General features: G+C 40.8%; 2 pseudogenes; one reads left to right on the plus strand and one right to left on the minus strand.

The window, feature by feature from the left end:
* Positions 1 to 319: 319 nt before the first annotated feature.
* On the minus strand, positions 320 to 438 carry LOC112477342 (annotated as a pseudogene).
* An 11085-nt stretch (positions 439 to 11523) lies between these two features.
* Positions 11524 to 11639, plus strand: LOC112477405 (annotated as a pseudogene).
* Positions 11640 to 14938: the final 3299 nt, after the last annotated feature.

A 14938-nucleotide genomic window follows, 5' to 3' on the forward strand; every position in this document is an offset into this window, starting at 1 on the left:
TCACCTGAGCCTGGTCTGCAGAAAGGAAGTCCTTGAGAGGAAACAGAAAACCCCAAGGATGAGCGGGAAGGCAGCTGGTGCTGTGGAACGATGGAACCCATCATAACAGGGTCACAAAGTACCCTCGCCACGCTGAACAGTCGCTGTGCTCGATCTGCCCCCACCCCACCCAACCCTCACACACCAAAGACCTTTTCTCTATTTATTTTTTATTTTATTACTATTATTATCATTATTATTTTAGGCGAGGCAACCCTTGGTTGACCTCATAGATTGCAAGGACCTTGTCAGCTTACAATCTCTTATTTTTTATTTTTTACACCTACAGCACCTGATCTTCCTAGGTGGTCTCCCATCTAAGTACTAACCAGGCCCAACCCTGCTTAGCTTCCGAGATCAGACAAGATGCGGCTTGTTCAGAGCGGCATGACCGTGGACCCAAAGATCTTTTTATTGTCTCCCTAGTATTGCCTTTTCCAGAATGTCACATTGTAGGAATCATATCGTGTGTCACCTTCTCAGATCGGCTTCTTTCACTTAAGGTTCCTCCATGTCTTTTTATGGCTCGATAGATTATTACTTTTTAGCACTGAATAATATTCCACTGTCTGGATACACCACCGTTTATCCTAGTGAAAGACATCTTTGGCACTGCTTCCATTTTGGGCAATTGTAAATCAAGTGAGAACAGATATCCATGTGCTGGTTTCTGTGTGGCTGTGTTTGCAACTCCTTCGGATAAATAACGAGGAACAAAATCACTAGATTCTATAGTAAGAATTTGTTCAGTTTTGTAGGAAATCATCAAACTATCTTCCAAAGTGCCTGTATCATTCTGCATTCTCACCAGCAATGAATGAAAGTTCTTGGTGGTCCATGTCCTCGCCAGCATTTGGTATTATGAGTGTTCCGAATTTTGGCCATTTTAATAAGCGTAGTGTTTGCTCATTGTTTTAATTTTCATTTCCCTGATGATTTACGATGTGGAAAATCTTTTCATATGCTTATTTGCCATTTGTTATCTTCTCTGGTGAGATGTCTATTAAGGTCTTTGGTCCTTTTTTAAATCAGATTGTTTTCTTATTGTTGAGTTTCAAGAGTTCACTATAAATTTTGGATAACGGTTCTTTATCATATTTTCCTACAAATATTTTCTCCCAGCGTATGGTTTATCTTTTCATTCTCATATCTTGACATTGTCTTTCACAGAGGATAAGTTTTTAATTTGAATGAAGTCTAGAGTATCAATTATCTCTTTATAGATCATGCCTTTGGTGTTATATCTGAAAAGGCATTGTCATATCCAAGGTCATCTAGATTTTCTCCTATGTTATCTTCTAGGAGTTTTATTGTTTTGCATTTTACATACAGCTCTATGATCCATCTGAGTTAATATATGCAAAGGGTACAATGTCTGTGTCTAGACTGATTTTTTTTGCATGTGGATGTCCAGTTGTTCCAGTATCACTGGTTGAAAAGCCTATCTTGGCCCCATTGTATTATCTTTACTCCTTTGTCAAAGATCAGTTGCATTTATGATGGGAATTCTTTTTAAGGCCATGGAAATGTTTTAAAATTAGGTGGTAGTATTGGTTGCACAACTGTGTGAATATAAAACCCACCAAACTGAATACTTTAAACAGACAAATTTTATGGTATGTGAATTATAACTCAATAAAGCTGTTTAAAAGAAAAAGACTGTGGCTTCTGTCTTGGGTCCCCCGCTCGCTTTCTCCCACTTACTCTGATGAAACCAGCTGGCATATTGTGATCTGCCTTGTGGAGAGACCCATGTGGCAAGGAACCACGAGAGGCCTCCAGCCAGAGAAGGTAGGAAGCTAACGGCCCCCAGTCTGACAATGCACAAGGAACCGAATCTTGCCAACAACTTTATGACGAGTGAGCTTGGAAGTGGGTCTGTCCCCAGTCAAGCCTTGTGATGAGACCACAGCCTAGGCCAACACCTTGATTACAGCCTCGTGAGAAACCTTGACACAGAGGACTCCGCAGGTCCATGCCAGGCTTTCTGACGCAGAGAAACTGAGAATAATAAATGTTCTTTTAAGCCGCCTAGTAATATCTTATGCAGCATTAAATAACAAACACACTACACAACACCCACCCCTTTTCCTGGTAATAGTTTGTATTGTACCTCTACCAGCAGTGAATGGAAGTCCCCAGTCCACCATGTCCTTACTTAACTTGTTGGGGTATTTTTTCAGACTTTTAGTATACATTTAGTTTACCAATTGAGCAAGTGTGAAATAATATCTCAATGACATTTTATTTTTCATTTCCTAGCTTACTAATGAGATATCATCTTTTCATATGTTTATAGGCCATTCAAATATATCTTCTATGAAACATCTGTTTTTATCTTTTGTGCATTATTCTATCTTTTCTTTGCTTCATTTTATGATTAAAGCAGTTTTCAAATATATTATAGATACTAATTCTTTGTCAGTTATATGTGATGCAAATTCTTCTCCCAATTTTTGACTTGCTTTTCATTCCTTATCGTGATTTTATTGAGAAAAATCATAAACAAATTCAATATAGTCAAATTCATCGATCCTTTCCTTTATGCTTAGCACTTTTTGAGTCTTAAGAAATTCTTTCCTACTCTGAAATCATAAGAATATCCTTCTATATTTTCTTGCAGATATGTTACAATTTGGCTTTTCATATTCTAATTTATTTTATCTTTAAGAAAGTTTTGGCTTCTATCATTGGTATAGAATTTTTTGCCAAAGACATTTTCTTCATATTTTCCATCTTTTCTCTTCCCAGAAGAACAGTTCTTCTTAACTTCTCCCTGTCACCATTGATTCCAGCTGTCCCTCACTCTTTCACTCCTCCTTTCTCTTTCTCCACCCAACGGCCCATCTATAAGAGGCGGAATAAATAAGTTTGGGTACATACATGCAATGGGGATGTTGTACCTGTTGAAGAATGAAACAGAACTCTGTGCTAAGATGGAAGATGCCGTGGAGTGATGAAAACAAGTTGCAGCACAGAACAGCCTCGGGTGTATGAGAGTGGACATGCGCATAGACCAGAGCAGACATCAAACCTATCGGTGGCTATCTCGAGGATGACACACAAATACGATCACAGGCTTTCCTATCCAAGTCTATACTGCTTGATGGTTTTGCAATGAGCACATATCAGTCTTATAATTTGGAAAAAATAAATGTGAGAAAATGTGAGGCACAAAAGAAAACCTACACATCATGTATTTGATAAAGAGCTTCTACGTGCGGGGACCACGTCAGGCACTGGGGGACACAACAGAGACCAGGAGGCTCCGCCCTTGGTGGAGGTCACTCTAATATCAATCTCCTCCAATTCCCCATCCCTTCTGCTGTGCTCTTCCTAATTGTCTTACCCTACGACATGAGTTTTCCCTTCTCTGTGCTCCTAAAACACTCCTGCCCTTGTCTACCCACTTTAGCCCAGTGATAGATTTTCTGTTGCTCCCTATACAAACCTCATTTCCCTGAAAAAATTAGGTCAGGGCTCCTAAGGACAAACACTGTTTTAGACATGCCAAACTTTCCCCCACCAACCAAACGAAAATAGAGGAAAAGAGAGAGGGCACTCAGTAGACATTTGCTGATTGACTTGGGTGAGGTGGAAGTTGGGATAGGTCTTTTGGGAAGAATCAGATTTCACATTTTCACTTTAAGGAATGGGATGATCCTGACTCATATTGCACTCTGAGGAAAAAAATCAATATCCCGCACAAGCAAAATAGGGCAATTGTCATTATAAGTATTAGAATACTGTAGGCACCAATCGATTGTTTCCATGCTTGTTATCCACTTTGTGGATTATCTGTGGCCACACTGATCTCCTCATTGGTTGCCCCCTCTCTGGCCTGCAGCCTTCTGCTTAGCTGCAACACTGGCGGATGCCCAGGGAACAGTGACTAATTTAAACATCAGCTCAGAGCTAAATGTAATTAGGAAAATAAATCTCCTGCAAAGCAACCGCTCAATGTCTATTCGAACCAAACAGCAATAATTACCATCTATTGTTTTAGGTGATCCGTGGCTCTGCTTCCCTCAATAACCATTAATAATCATAATTTTCTTATAAGAAATATTTTTCTTGTAAGAATATATAATTTTCCTTACAAATTTAAACATACCATAGCCTAAACATACCATATGACCCAACAATCCCACTCCAATTACACTTGATATTTGCACAAGTGAAATGAAAACTTATGTTCACACAAAGATCTGCACGCAAATGTTTATAGTGACTATATTCATTATCACTCAGAACTAAAGACAAATGGTCAATGAATAAGCAAACAGTGGCACAGCTACGCAATGGCATACCACTCTGCAATAAAAAGGACAAACTACTGACGCCAGCTTCCGAAGAGATGAAGTTCAAATGCATCGTGCTAGGTGAAAGAAGCCAGATGCAAAAATTTATACGATCTCATCTATATAACACTCTAGAAAAGGCAAAATTACAGAGACAAAAAATGGATAAGTGGGTGCCCAGGGCTGGGGGTAGAGAAAGGGTTAAGTACAAAAGATCAAGAGGGAGTATTTTGGGGTGATGAGGCTGTTCTATTTCTTAAATCTGGTAGTGGTCACACAACTATGCTTGTTTGTCAAAATGCACAGAACTGTACCCTGAAAAGGATGAACTTTACTGTATGTAAAATACACCTCAATAAACCTGACCAAAAACAAATCTACGAGTCCTAATTCTCAGTATTTCCTTCCTTCCACAGAGCCCCAGTAATAAAATCCCAGAGTGAGGAGCCCTCCCTTACGGTTGTATTTGCTAAATGCTCTTCAGAGTTACAGTGAGACAAACCGCCGTCCCCAATTTCTGACCATTTCAAGTCACTCATGGAGGTCTGTGATCCAGCCTTTAGGAGGAATGATCTATATAGGGCTTCATTTTTAATGTACTTTTCTTTTAGTAACTTAAAAATAATTACTTCAGGGTTTTTCACTGGCATCAGGCATCGAGTTTGATAAAGGAGCTTAAATTAGCAAAAGAATCACACGCCTGTGCCAAATTTTCATATCGACCGCCTCCAAGACTCTGAGTTGGGCAAGAATTCCCATCCAGAAATGACCTCTCATCTCACCACACACATTGGTATGAAGGAAATATACGATGTTAAAGGAAACAAGAAAACTAAATCAAAGATATGGCGTTTATGGTGCTCCGCTTCCAAAACGTACTTCAAGTTTGTGATGAATATGCATCAACACCAACCCTAATTTCCTCTGTGACGTCTACCAATGAAAGAATAGATTGTTCCAGGCATTCAGTAACATGCCCCATGCTCTGTGTATCAAAACACTTTATGGACGAAATTCTAGCCAACAAACAGTTGTGAGCATCCATGGGGTACCAGGACCCGTGCTCGAAACAATGCAACACAAACATGAAGAAAGCCATGAACTATCTTAAGGACATTGCAATTTAGCCGGAGAAACAGTCATGGAGAAACTATATGTAACACACACCAAGGTGTAATCAATGTTATAATAATATGAGCTCACAGAAACAGAGAGATTAATTTGGATGGAGTAACTGGGAAGGCTTCCTGAAGGAGGTGGTATTTCTTCTGGGGGGGGATTTCAACAGCGATGAAAACAACTGCTGCTCTGTGATGGGGAATGACGTGATGGGCAATGGGGTAAAGTGTAACTGGAGAAAATGAGTGAGTCAGACATAGCTAAAGCTGACGGGTAGACGGGGCAGAAACAGCCTGCAGAGATGGAGGAGGCGCAGATTCCAGCGGGGGCTGGCAGCTGAGGAACAGCAGGATCAGAGCCTGGCTTTACAGGCGGGGCATGAGCAATACCTCCCGGGAGGCAGAGGAAAGGAGTGGTTTTAAAATGCCTGCTAAGGAGCCAGGCGACCCTTGAGTCCCACGCCAGGCCTGCTGTCTCAAAATTCAGACTTGTTTTGCACACAGTGGGTGTCTGTACAACAGCCATTTTTCTCTTTCTTTGCTAATACAACCCTAATTTGGCTTGGTCAGCTGTCTGTCCAACTTTAGGAGATGAATTATTAATGGTCTAAGATAGCTGTTTTCAAAGTGCGGTCCACATATCCTTAGGGGTCCCTGAGACCCCTTCAGGCAGTCTGCTAGAAATAAACCATTCTCATAAGAATACTAAAACATTATTTAACCATTTCACTGTGGTGCAAAAGCAATGGTGGGTCAAACTGCTGGTACCCTAGGATGACTTAAGGCAGGGGCACGGAGCTGCATCAGTACCATGTACTAATGCCCCAAATAACAACAACGACCACAACAACAACAACAAACAGTTTCATTTAAAAGTATCCTTGGTAGAGCAAAAATTACAATGAAGTAGTAATTCTATTAAATCTTGACCCGCGAATACGCATCTGAGGAAACGAGAGGTGAGCAGGAAGCATCTCTGGGCATATGGAAGGACTACGTCTAGGAAAAGGCAGCCTGTGCAACTGTTTGAGTTATGAGCCAAAGTAGCCGTTTTTATCACGGAACATCGTTTTTACCTAAAAGAACAACTGAAAAATCATGGTTATTCAGACTTAGGTTTTGGCAGATAATATGAACCTTACATCTTAAGGAAAACAACGGATAGTATCTGCTGCCAATGATAAAACATGAGCTTTCAAGTGAAAATTAAAATTTTGGAAAACTTGTATCTGCCACTGAGAGCTTAACAACTACCCACTGTGTAAGGACCTTTGCGATAGATATTGATGAATATGATTGTTTATATCGTATACTGAAATGTAATGACTAAAAGATCTGCATAACTCGATGTGCCAATTATTTTCCGAATGATCTGTGCGTGATATTACAAAGGCATATGTGGGTAAAAGACCCCCTGCGAATTGCACAGGAAGCCAATAGATTTTAATGGAAGAGTACAAAAAAACACTTATTGATACAGTTTCCAATTTCTTGTTGCAATGAACCACTTCGTAAGTTTGGGTAGTGTTAATAAAAAATATCCACAATTATTTATCTATAAAGGCTTTTAAAACAGTCTAACTTTCCCAACTACACATCTGTGTGAGGCTAAATTTTCTTCATGTACTTCAGCCAAAACCTAGCACAACAGACTGAATAGAAGCAGGTATAAGAATCCAGATGTCTTCCGTTTACAAAAACGTAAAACGGTATCACTCTTCTGGCTAATGTTTTTTTTTTTGTTTGTTATTGTTGTTTTGAAAAACAGTTATTTTTCAGTAAAAATATTTTAACATTAATATATGTCATCTTGTTATTTCTAATAAATTAATAAATATTTTAAAATTTTTTTTATCAGTTTTCATTTCTTACGTGGAAAATGTCAACAGATATAACTCACAGAAACAAACTTCTCCGGGGTCCTCAATGGGTCTTAGAAGTGAAAACAGGTCCTGAGACCAGAGTCTGAGAAGCATTCTTCCAGGCCAGTCGAGGCAACTGTACTTCCCTTTGCCGCCTGCTCACTAGCCCGGCTTCTCTGGAAGGTGAGGATGCTGTGACCTAGCTCTAACTTGTGAGGGGAAAACAGAGTTGCTGGGGTTGTCTAGGAAAGCTTTTTCCTTCCTGAAAATGAGAGAACAGTATAGAGAAAAGGCCCATTGCCACTTCTTTTGTTTCCTGCTTTGGGTGCTTTTGTACGAGGATGTGATGCTTCAGCGGCCATCTTTCGATGCACTGATGACTCGCTGAAGTTGGCAGAGAGACAGTAGAAGAGGTGACTGAGTCCTTTGGGACATCACTGAGCTCCGGTAAGGCCTGCTTTGAGATTTTTTATAAAGCAAACTGTAAGTACTTTCACCAGTGTAAGCCAGTTTTTGCCATGTTTAGAAAGTATTCCTAACCTTTCCTCCTAATGATATTGTGACAATTAATTGAGATAATGCAAGTAAGGGACATAAAACACTGCTGGACTCATAGTAAGCACTCAAAAAATGTTAATGATTATTATAGGTTTGTTGCAAAGTTCAAATAAGGTAATATATATACAATGTTTAGTCAAGTTCTTACTTGCATCAAAATTATTTGTAAGAAATCTCTCTCAATGATACTGACATGTAAAGCTGCCTCTAGCACACCTGAGCTCATATTGTCTTGTTATTCTTTTATGGGTTGAAATAGGTTGGATAACTAGATAGTTTAACTGATATTGTCATAGCATAAAAAAAAAAATCAATGTTTCTTGATGGCAAAATAGAAATTCTAAGGAATTCACATTAAATCGTATTTGCAGTTGTCATACTGCAAAAGGCAAGACGTTCTGAAACCATGTAATTCTCTATAATTTCAGTGAACATGCGATTGTTTCCATCTGTAACACTATTATTTTGAGGTGTCACCAGGCACCAAGTTTACACGCACAGGAAAATCTAGAATACAAATAAACATTCAGAAATCTGAAATAATGATGAGAGCATTTTCAGGCACTCAAAAATAGAGGGGAGAGGAAAGTACAAATCATAGATACCTAGATTAATATTAGTTCAAGTGGGGGAAAAAAACGGACATGAACTGATCTCAAACTCCAGAGCCTAGAGCAACGTGGCTGTGCCCCAGGGCTAGGACCACATCTTAGGCCCATAGTGATCAAAGTGGTGCCTAAAGAACCGATTCAGAAGGCTCAGTTAGTCAGACTATGCCTAAAATGTTATATTCTGGGAAGCTTTTCTTATAAAGAAACCTTATTAATTTAAGGATCCTTAGGTCCAGGATACTTTTCTAGGCCACAAACTCCTTTGGTAATGTGTTGACTCTTTGTCCTAGGAGAGTTTGCACCGGGCCAGCATGGTAAGGTACAGCTATGTCTGAGTGGAACCTGGCCGGAGAAGATATTGGGCTGAAAGCTGACTCTGCCATTAACCAGCAGCATGACTACAACTTGCTCTTTAATTAATAAATACATGATTTGACGTTCAATTTTAGGAAGTTCATTTACACTCTCCTTCTGCCCCAAGCTCATCCAAAGACCCTCTACTCTAAGAGCCTGTCTATTTACCCTGTTAGATGGCGAGTGTCCGGGTTGGCCCAGGACTGAGGACATCCAGAGTTGCAAGTCTTTCAGTGCTAAAACTGGAAAAATACCGGGAGGACTGGAATGCACTGGTCACCATACTACCAGATAGAAGACAAGAAAGACTGGCCAGAGGCTACCCTTTAAAGGATATTTTTGCATTGTTTTGATTTTCCATTGGTACCTGTGTAGGAATGATAAAAAAGGGGGTAGGTGGCGGAGAAGAGGAGGAGGAGGAGGAGGAAGAGGGGCTGGGAGACTGGAATCCATTCTGCAGCCAATTCAATAGAAGTCCCCACAAAAGAAAGAGTGAATATGGATAGGTAGTTAACCAAACGAGAAGTCAGGGGACTGAGGCATCGGGACCCACGGTCAGGAAGGAAAAGGAGGGCACAGGGTAGCTACCTGGGCCTGCACCTGACAGTGGGTTCTGGAACTCAGTGACAGAAAAGGCTTTGACGGGCTGCCGCCAGAGGCATCGCAGCAGGAGCAAAGGCTCTGGAGCTGGACTCGGGTGTGATACTCGATCCTGCATCTCCAAGGCCTGAGCACGTAACCTAAGTGACTTGAGCATCAGTCATCCCTTCTGTAAAATGGAAACAGTATTACAGGCTTTCCACGAGGACTCAGTGCATTCATGCCCCTGTAAGTGCTTGGCACACTGCTCGGGAACTGTTAGGCATTGCATTTAATATCATTTGGATTTTCTACGGAAGTAGACACTTACAGGGGCTGATGCTGTTCAGCCTGGAGAAGTGACAGGTAGGGCCGAAGTGTCGTGATGGGGAGAGCTGTCTTTCCACGCAGGGCTACCACACAGAAGCGGGATTCGCCTTTTATAAAATAATGATTAAACTAAAAATGTCCAATACCCACGCGTGGCTCTGCAGTTTCTAATGTGTTTTATATATACTAGTTCTAGCGACATAACCAGAAGCAGTGGATAAAAGCTAAGGAAGGGAGATTTTTAGATAATAAAGCAAAATGATTTTCTATACAGTGGACTATCTTGAGACCCAGAGCATTTCCCAACATTGGTTTGAAGAAGCAGAAGCTGGCCTACATCTGGAACATTAGAGAAAGTTTAGACCGGAACGCGAAAGCAATTGATATTACTTGGCAGCAGTTTAGAGTAACAGTCAAAAGCACAGGCAGCCTGCCTTAGTCCAAACCCTGGCCCCATCAGTGAATAGCTGTGTAACCTTGGGCGACATACTTAATCTCTCTGAGCCTCAATTATCAATTCATTAACTTGAAACCAATACTTGCACCTACCTCCGAGGAAAATGGAGAACAATCAGTGAGATAATGCACTGACGCAGTTAATAGGGTGTCTAGAGCATGCTGTGCTTGCAGTAAATATTAGCTATTTTTAGCTAAAGAGAACTAGTAAAATTTGGAATAATTTAAAAATATGACTATTTCATTGTTCTTCGATTTTTAAAAATTGCCAAAATATTAGCAAATATATTAATAAATATCAGTCGACCAACTATTGAACTGCACGATCATTCTTAGTTAAAAAAAAAAAAAAAAAGAGTGGTAAATTGGACTAAACAACATCGATCCACAAGGTACCGTTTGTCTCATGCACTATGTCGCTGCTCCTCCAAAGACAGTCACCCATGATATATAGTAACGCACAGTCCTTAATGGATCACGAGATTTGATATGGGCTTTCAGTAATAAATCCGTGGTCAAGATGGGGGAATTTTCTTACAACCTTTTCCCCTCAAAGAGCTACTAATAAAAAATAACTCAGATATATTTCTACTATACCAAGATTCCTGGGACATAAACCCTTATTTGAGTCATGCAGAGCCCTTTATTCCCACCGAAAAAAAAGTCTGGACTGATTGATGAATCCTGCCCGCAGACCGTCACACATTTTGCCTTGCGCCATTATGTACATTTCACCCGTAGTAAACTTTAACGTGGGTCTCTCTCAAGCTCCACCTGGAAATGGCCACGTGCAAAGGAGGCCTTTCAGTGTAACGGCCCTGGAGTTCGAGTCCCCATTCTGTGCCAGCCCACGAGGTCATTTAGCGGGAAGGTGAGAGAGCTCCACCTCTCGTCACATCCGAGCTGCCCGCCCAGCTTGCATTAAATATACTTGGACGAGCGAGGTTTAATATATCGAATAGTGAAGAGTGATTCCAATAGTAATGGCCTCTCATTCTGTGTCTGGAGAGGAACTTTTGAGGTTATGTTAGATGACTCATCCAGATGAAAGAATTAAAAAGAAAAAAAAGAAAAAGGATGCTAGGAGCACTGTGAATTCAAAGCTCTTAGATCTTAATCAACCTAGATCAACAACTTTCTGGTATTTTAAGCAATTTATCTTTAAATTTTTTTTTTCCCCTTTAGAGAAAAATTTATTCACATAAACACACATTTAAAGTTTATTCAGGACGTGGTTCCATAGTGTAGCGGTGAGCACGTCTGCTTTACACGCAGAAGGTCCTGGGTTCGCGCCCCAGTGGAGCCACAGTTAATGATCTACGGCCATGCCACCCTGAACAAGCCTGATGTCTGATCTCAGAAGCTAAGCAGGGTCAGGCCTGGTTAGTACTTGGATGGGAGACCACCTAGGAAGACCAGGTGCTGTAGGTGTAAATAATAATAATAAAATAAAATAAATAAAGTTTATTCAAAATATCTGTAAAACTAAAACCATGCTGTGACAGTTACTGACAAGTCAATCAGATGTCTTAGAAACCAACATACAGCTGTCCCTACTGTTTAAATTGCTCATCTTGTTTAGGATACTGGGACAGGTATGGACTTTGTAATTGAGTTCACCTTGAATAACTCACTTGCTGCCTGATGTGGGGGGGTGGGGAGGAGCTGACTTACATTTCCTCTAGCTAGTCCACTAAGATGCAGTCCCAGCTGCAAAAGAGGACACTAATAATCTACGTCTCCAGAAGCAAGAGGGGGCCGCCAGAGATGGCCTCTCTTTTTCCCAGATCTGAATGTACGATTTTCCCTTAGGCCAAAAGAAATTGCTCCCTAGCCAGACGGGCCACCCTGGAGAATCCCATCGGAAATTATTTTTGCTCTTTCAAAACCTACACCAAGGGAAAGGCTTCCTTCGCAAGGCCTAGACCTAGAATGATTAGAGAAAGGGTATCTGCTCTGCTTTGCCACTTTTTAAACACACCTCTCAATTAAGCAACTCAAGAGCTTGCCCGGGGTTAAAATGATCTTCCCCGTGTGCCTAAACTGCTCTCTTCGAACCTGTTACTTCACCAAGCGAAGCTCATCTTTTCCTCTTTCCATGGAAAACAGTCCTTCAAAACAATAAGAAGCCGGAGAGGTGGGAGCCACTGGGGAGGAGGCAAGCGGCTGTGTAAGTCACAGATGTCATCAGGAGAACATGGCATTCTTTCTGCCCAGCTCAGAAATTTCAGCAGTTAAAGGGGTGAGGTATGCTTCGCCCCGCGATAAAACATGAAATGAATTTGCACATTTATAAATAAATGATCTGGCTCTTAATTGGCATTTCTAAGCCCTCTCTGGGTACTAGCTCTCTTGTTAACAAGCTGCAGCGTTTGACACCGGTGATGGCGGAGCCTCAGAAGAGAAATGGCAAGTCTGTTTCTAAACTCTTTATTTTGTAATGGAACCCCAAAACTTTCTTCTAATACCTGCACCTCTGGACTGACATACAGAGAAGTTAACAATAAAAGTCTCTGAGCACAGCCAAAGTTGAAAATAAGAACCAAACATTCTCGAGGAAGAAAAAAGTAGATTTTAAAAGGACATACATCTTCGGAGAAGTAACTGATTCAAAGACTTGGGTAGAAGATATACAAGATGAGCCTGGGGCATCACATAACTGCAGAAAGTAAAAAAAGTGCTAAGAGACAAAAAAGCAAAACAAAAGCCCACATGGATGGGGGCAGATCAGAGGGACACAGGACTCAACGAGAAGAGCTCCCAGCAGCCAATGCTGGAACAATCTAGGCAGCAATAGAAATAAAATCGTATTAGATTAAAACTCAAATTATAAGATAAATATCTGTGAGTCCATATGGACATAAATGGTTGAGCAAAATAAATAATGGGGAGAAGAGGCAGATTACTTGTTCAGAAGAATTGCCAATCGTTTATGTAATTACTGCTGAAGTGTGGATTATACATAGTAACTTCCTTCCAAAGAGGATAGTAAAGAAAGGAGGGGAAAAGAGTAACTTAACAGTTGGGACATCTGACAAACACCTCCTCAGCCGGTGACAGGTCAACACTAAGAATGACAAATCGTGTTAATCGTATGTACCCCTGATACTATGTGATGAAAACGGCGCTTTCTCACCAAAACCCATAACTGTGGTCTAATCATGAGAGTGATACCAGACAAATTCCAACAGTGGGGAACTCCACAAAATGTCTGACCGGTACACCTCCAGATTGTCATCTAAAACAAGAAATGTCTGAGACACTGTCACAGCCATGAGGAACCTAAAGACATGTGAAAACCAAACGTAATATAGTATCCGAGATGAAATGTGGGAACCGAGAAAGGACATGAGGTAAAACTAAGGAAATCAGAACTATGGACTTCAGTTAATAATAATGTGTGGATATGGGTTCATCAGCTGTAACAAATGTATCATATTAATATAATGTAAGATGGTAGCAGGGGAACTCCTGTACAGGTATATGGGAACTCTGTTATCTTTCCAGTTTTTCTGCAAATCTGAAACTGTTCTTTAAAAGAGTCAATTTTTTAAGAAAAGGATAAATAAATACGTGAATAAGACTTAAGACTCAATTTCAGCAGTTAAAGGGGCGAGGTATGCTTCACCCCGCGATAAAACATGAAACCACAAAGGAGAGGGTAGAACCAATCTAGTATGTCCAGTCCTTTCAGCACCTGAACTACATCCCTGAAAGTCAGCACAGTTGCCATCGAATCATTTTTTTAAAATAGCTCCCCTTAATAACGGCCCATTACATAGACCCACCTCCATCTCAGTCCTTGGGCATGAAGGCAATTAAAAGGTGAGGGCAATTTGCCAAGAACCTCTTTCCTCTTTATGGACAGTAACTGGATGGACCTGCATTTCATACTACAAATTTCTCCTACTAGCAAACCTATTTATTATTCCATCCCTCAACATGTGCATTCATTCAACGAACATTTATTGACACCGTTGTGTTGCAGGAACTATTCTAGGCACTAAAGATACAGCTGAGAACAAGACAGGCAGTCTCCATGGATCTCACATTCTGGGGGAGGAAAGTAAGCAATGAGCAAGTCAGTGACTTTCCAGTCTCTCCCACCAGTCAGCGACCACCAAACCTTTCAAGACGCACTCTCCGCCAACTTCTAGGCAATTGTTCCTCTTTGTCCCTAGGAAATTGTGCGTGCTCTCGAGTCCGTTTCTTGGATTTAATGCATGAGATCTTTGGCTCTCTCTCTAGGCAGCTATAGGAGAGAAAATGTCTTCTCACAGCAGACTGAAGCAAGAAGGGGCTGCTGAATTCATAACTCAACTTATTTTTATAGACAAAGTGAAGCTTGGTGGAGCTAGGACCAACATAGCCAAGACATGGGACCCTAATCCCAACGGTCTCCAATTAAGGATTTCTCCTATTATCCCCACAACACCTACTATGATGCTGTAAAATCTACAGATTCTTCAAAAAGCTTCCTCACTCAGACATTCCATATAAATACCCGCGTAGATATTCCATCTCCAATGACCTCCAGGGAGACGTACCAGCCACCGGGGCATTCAAGTATTGCTCGGTGGACACCCCAGAGAAATCTGACTCCTTTCTGCCTGTTAGCAAAGCGGCAAGGAGCTAGAGAGTGAACAAAGGATAAAAATAAGACAAAATTCGCAGCCTGTGAAAGAAGTACCTTGATTTTTTTCCTTTAAAATACTGTGACATCATATCCA

This window comes from Pteropus alecto, unplaced genomic scaffold (assembly GCF_000325575.1).
Source record: "Pteropus alecto unplaced genomic scaffold, ASM32557v1 scaffold123, whole genome shotgun sequence".
Lineage (NCBI taxonomy): Eukaryota > Metazoa > Chordata > Mammalia > Chiroptera > Pteropodidae > Pteropus > Pteropus alecto.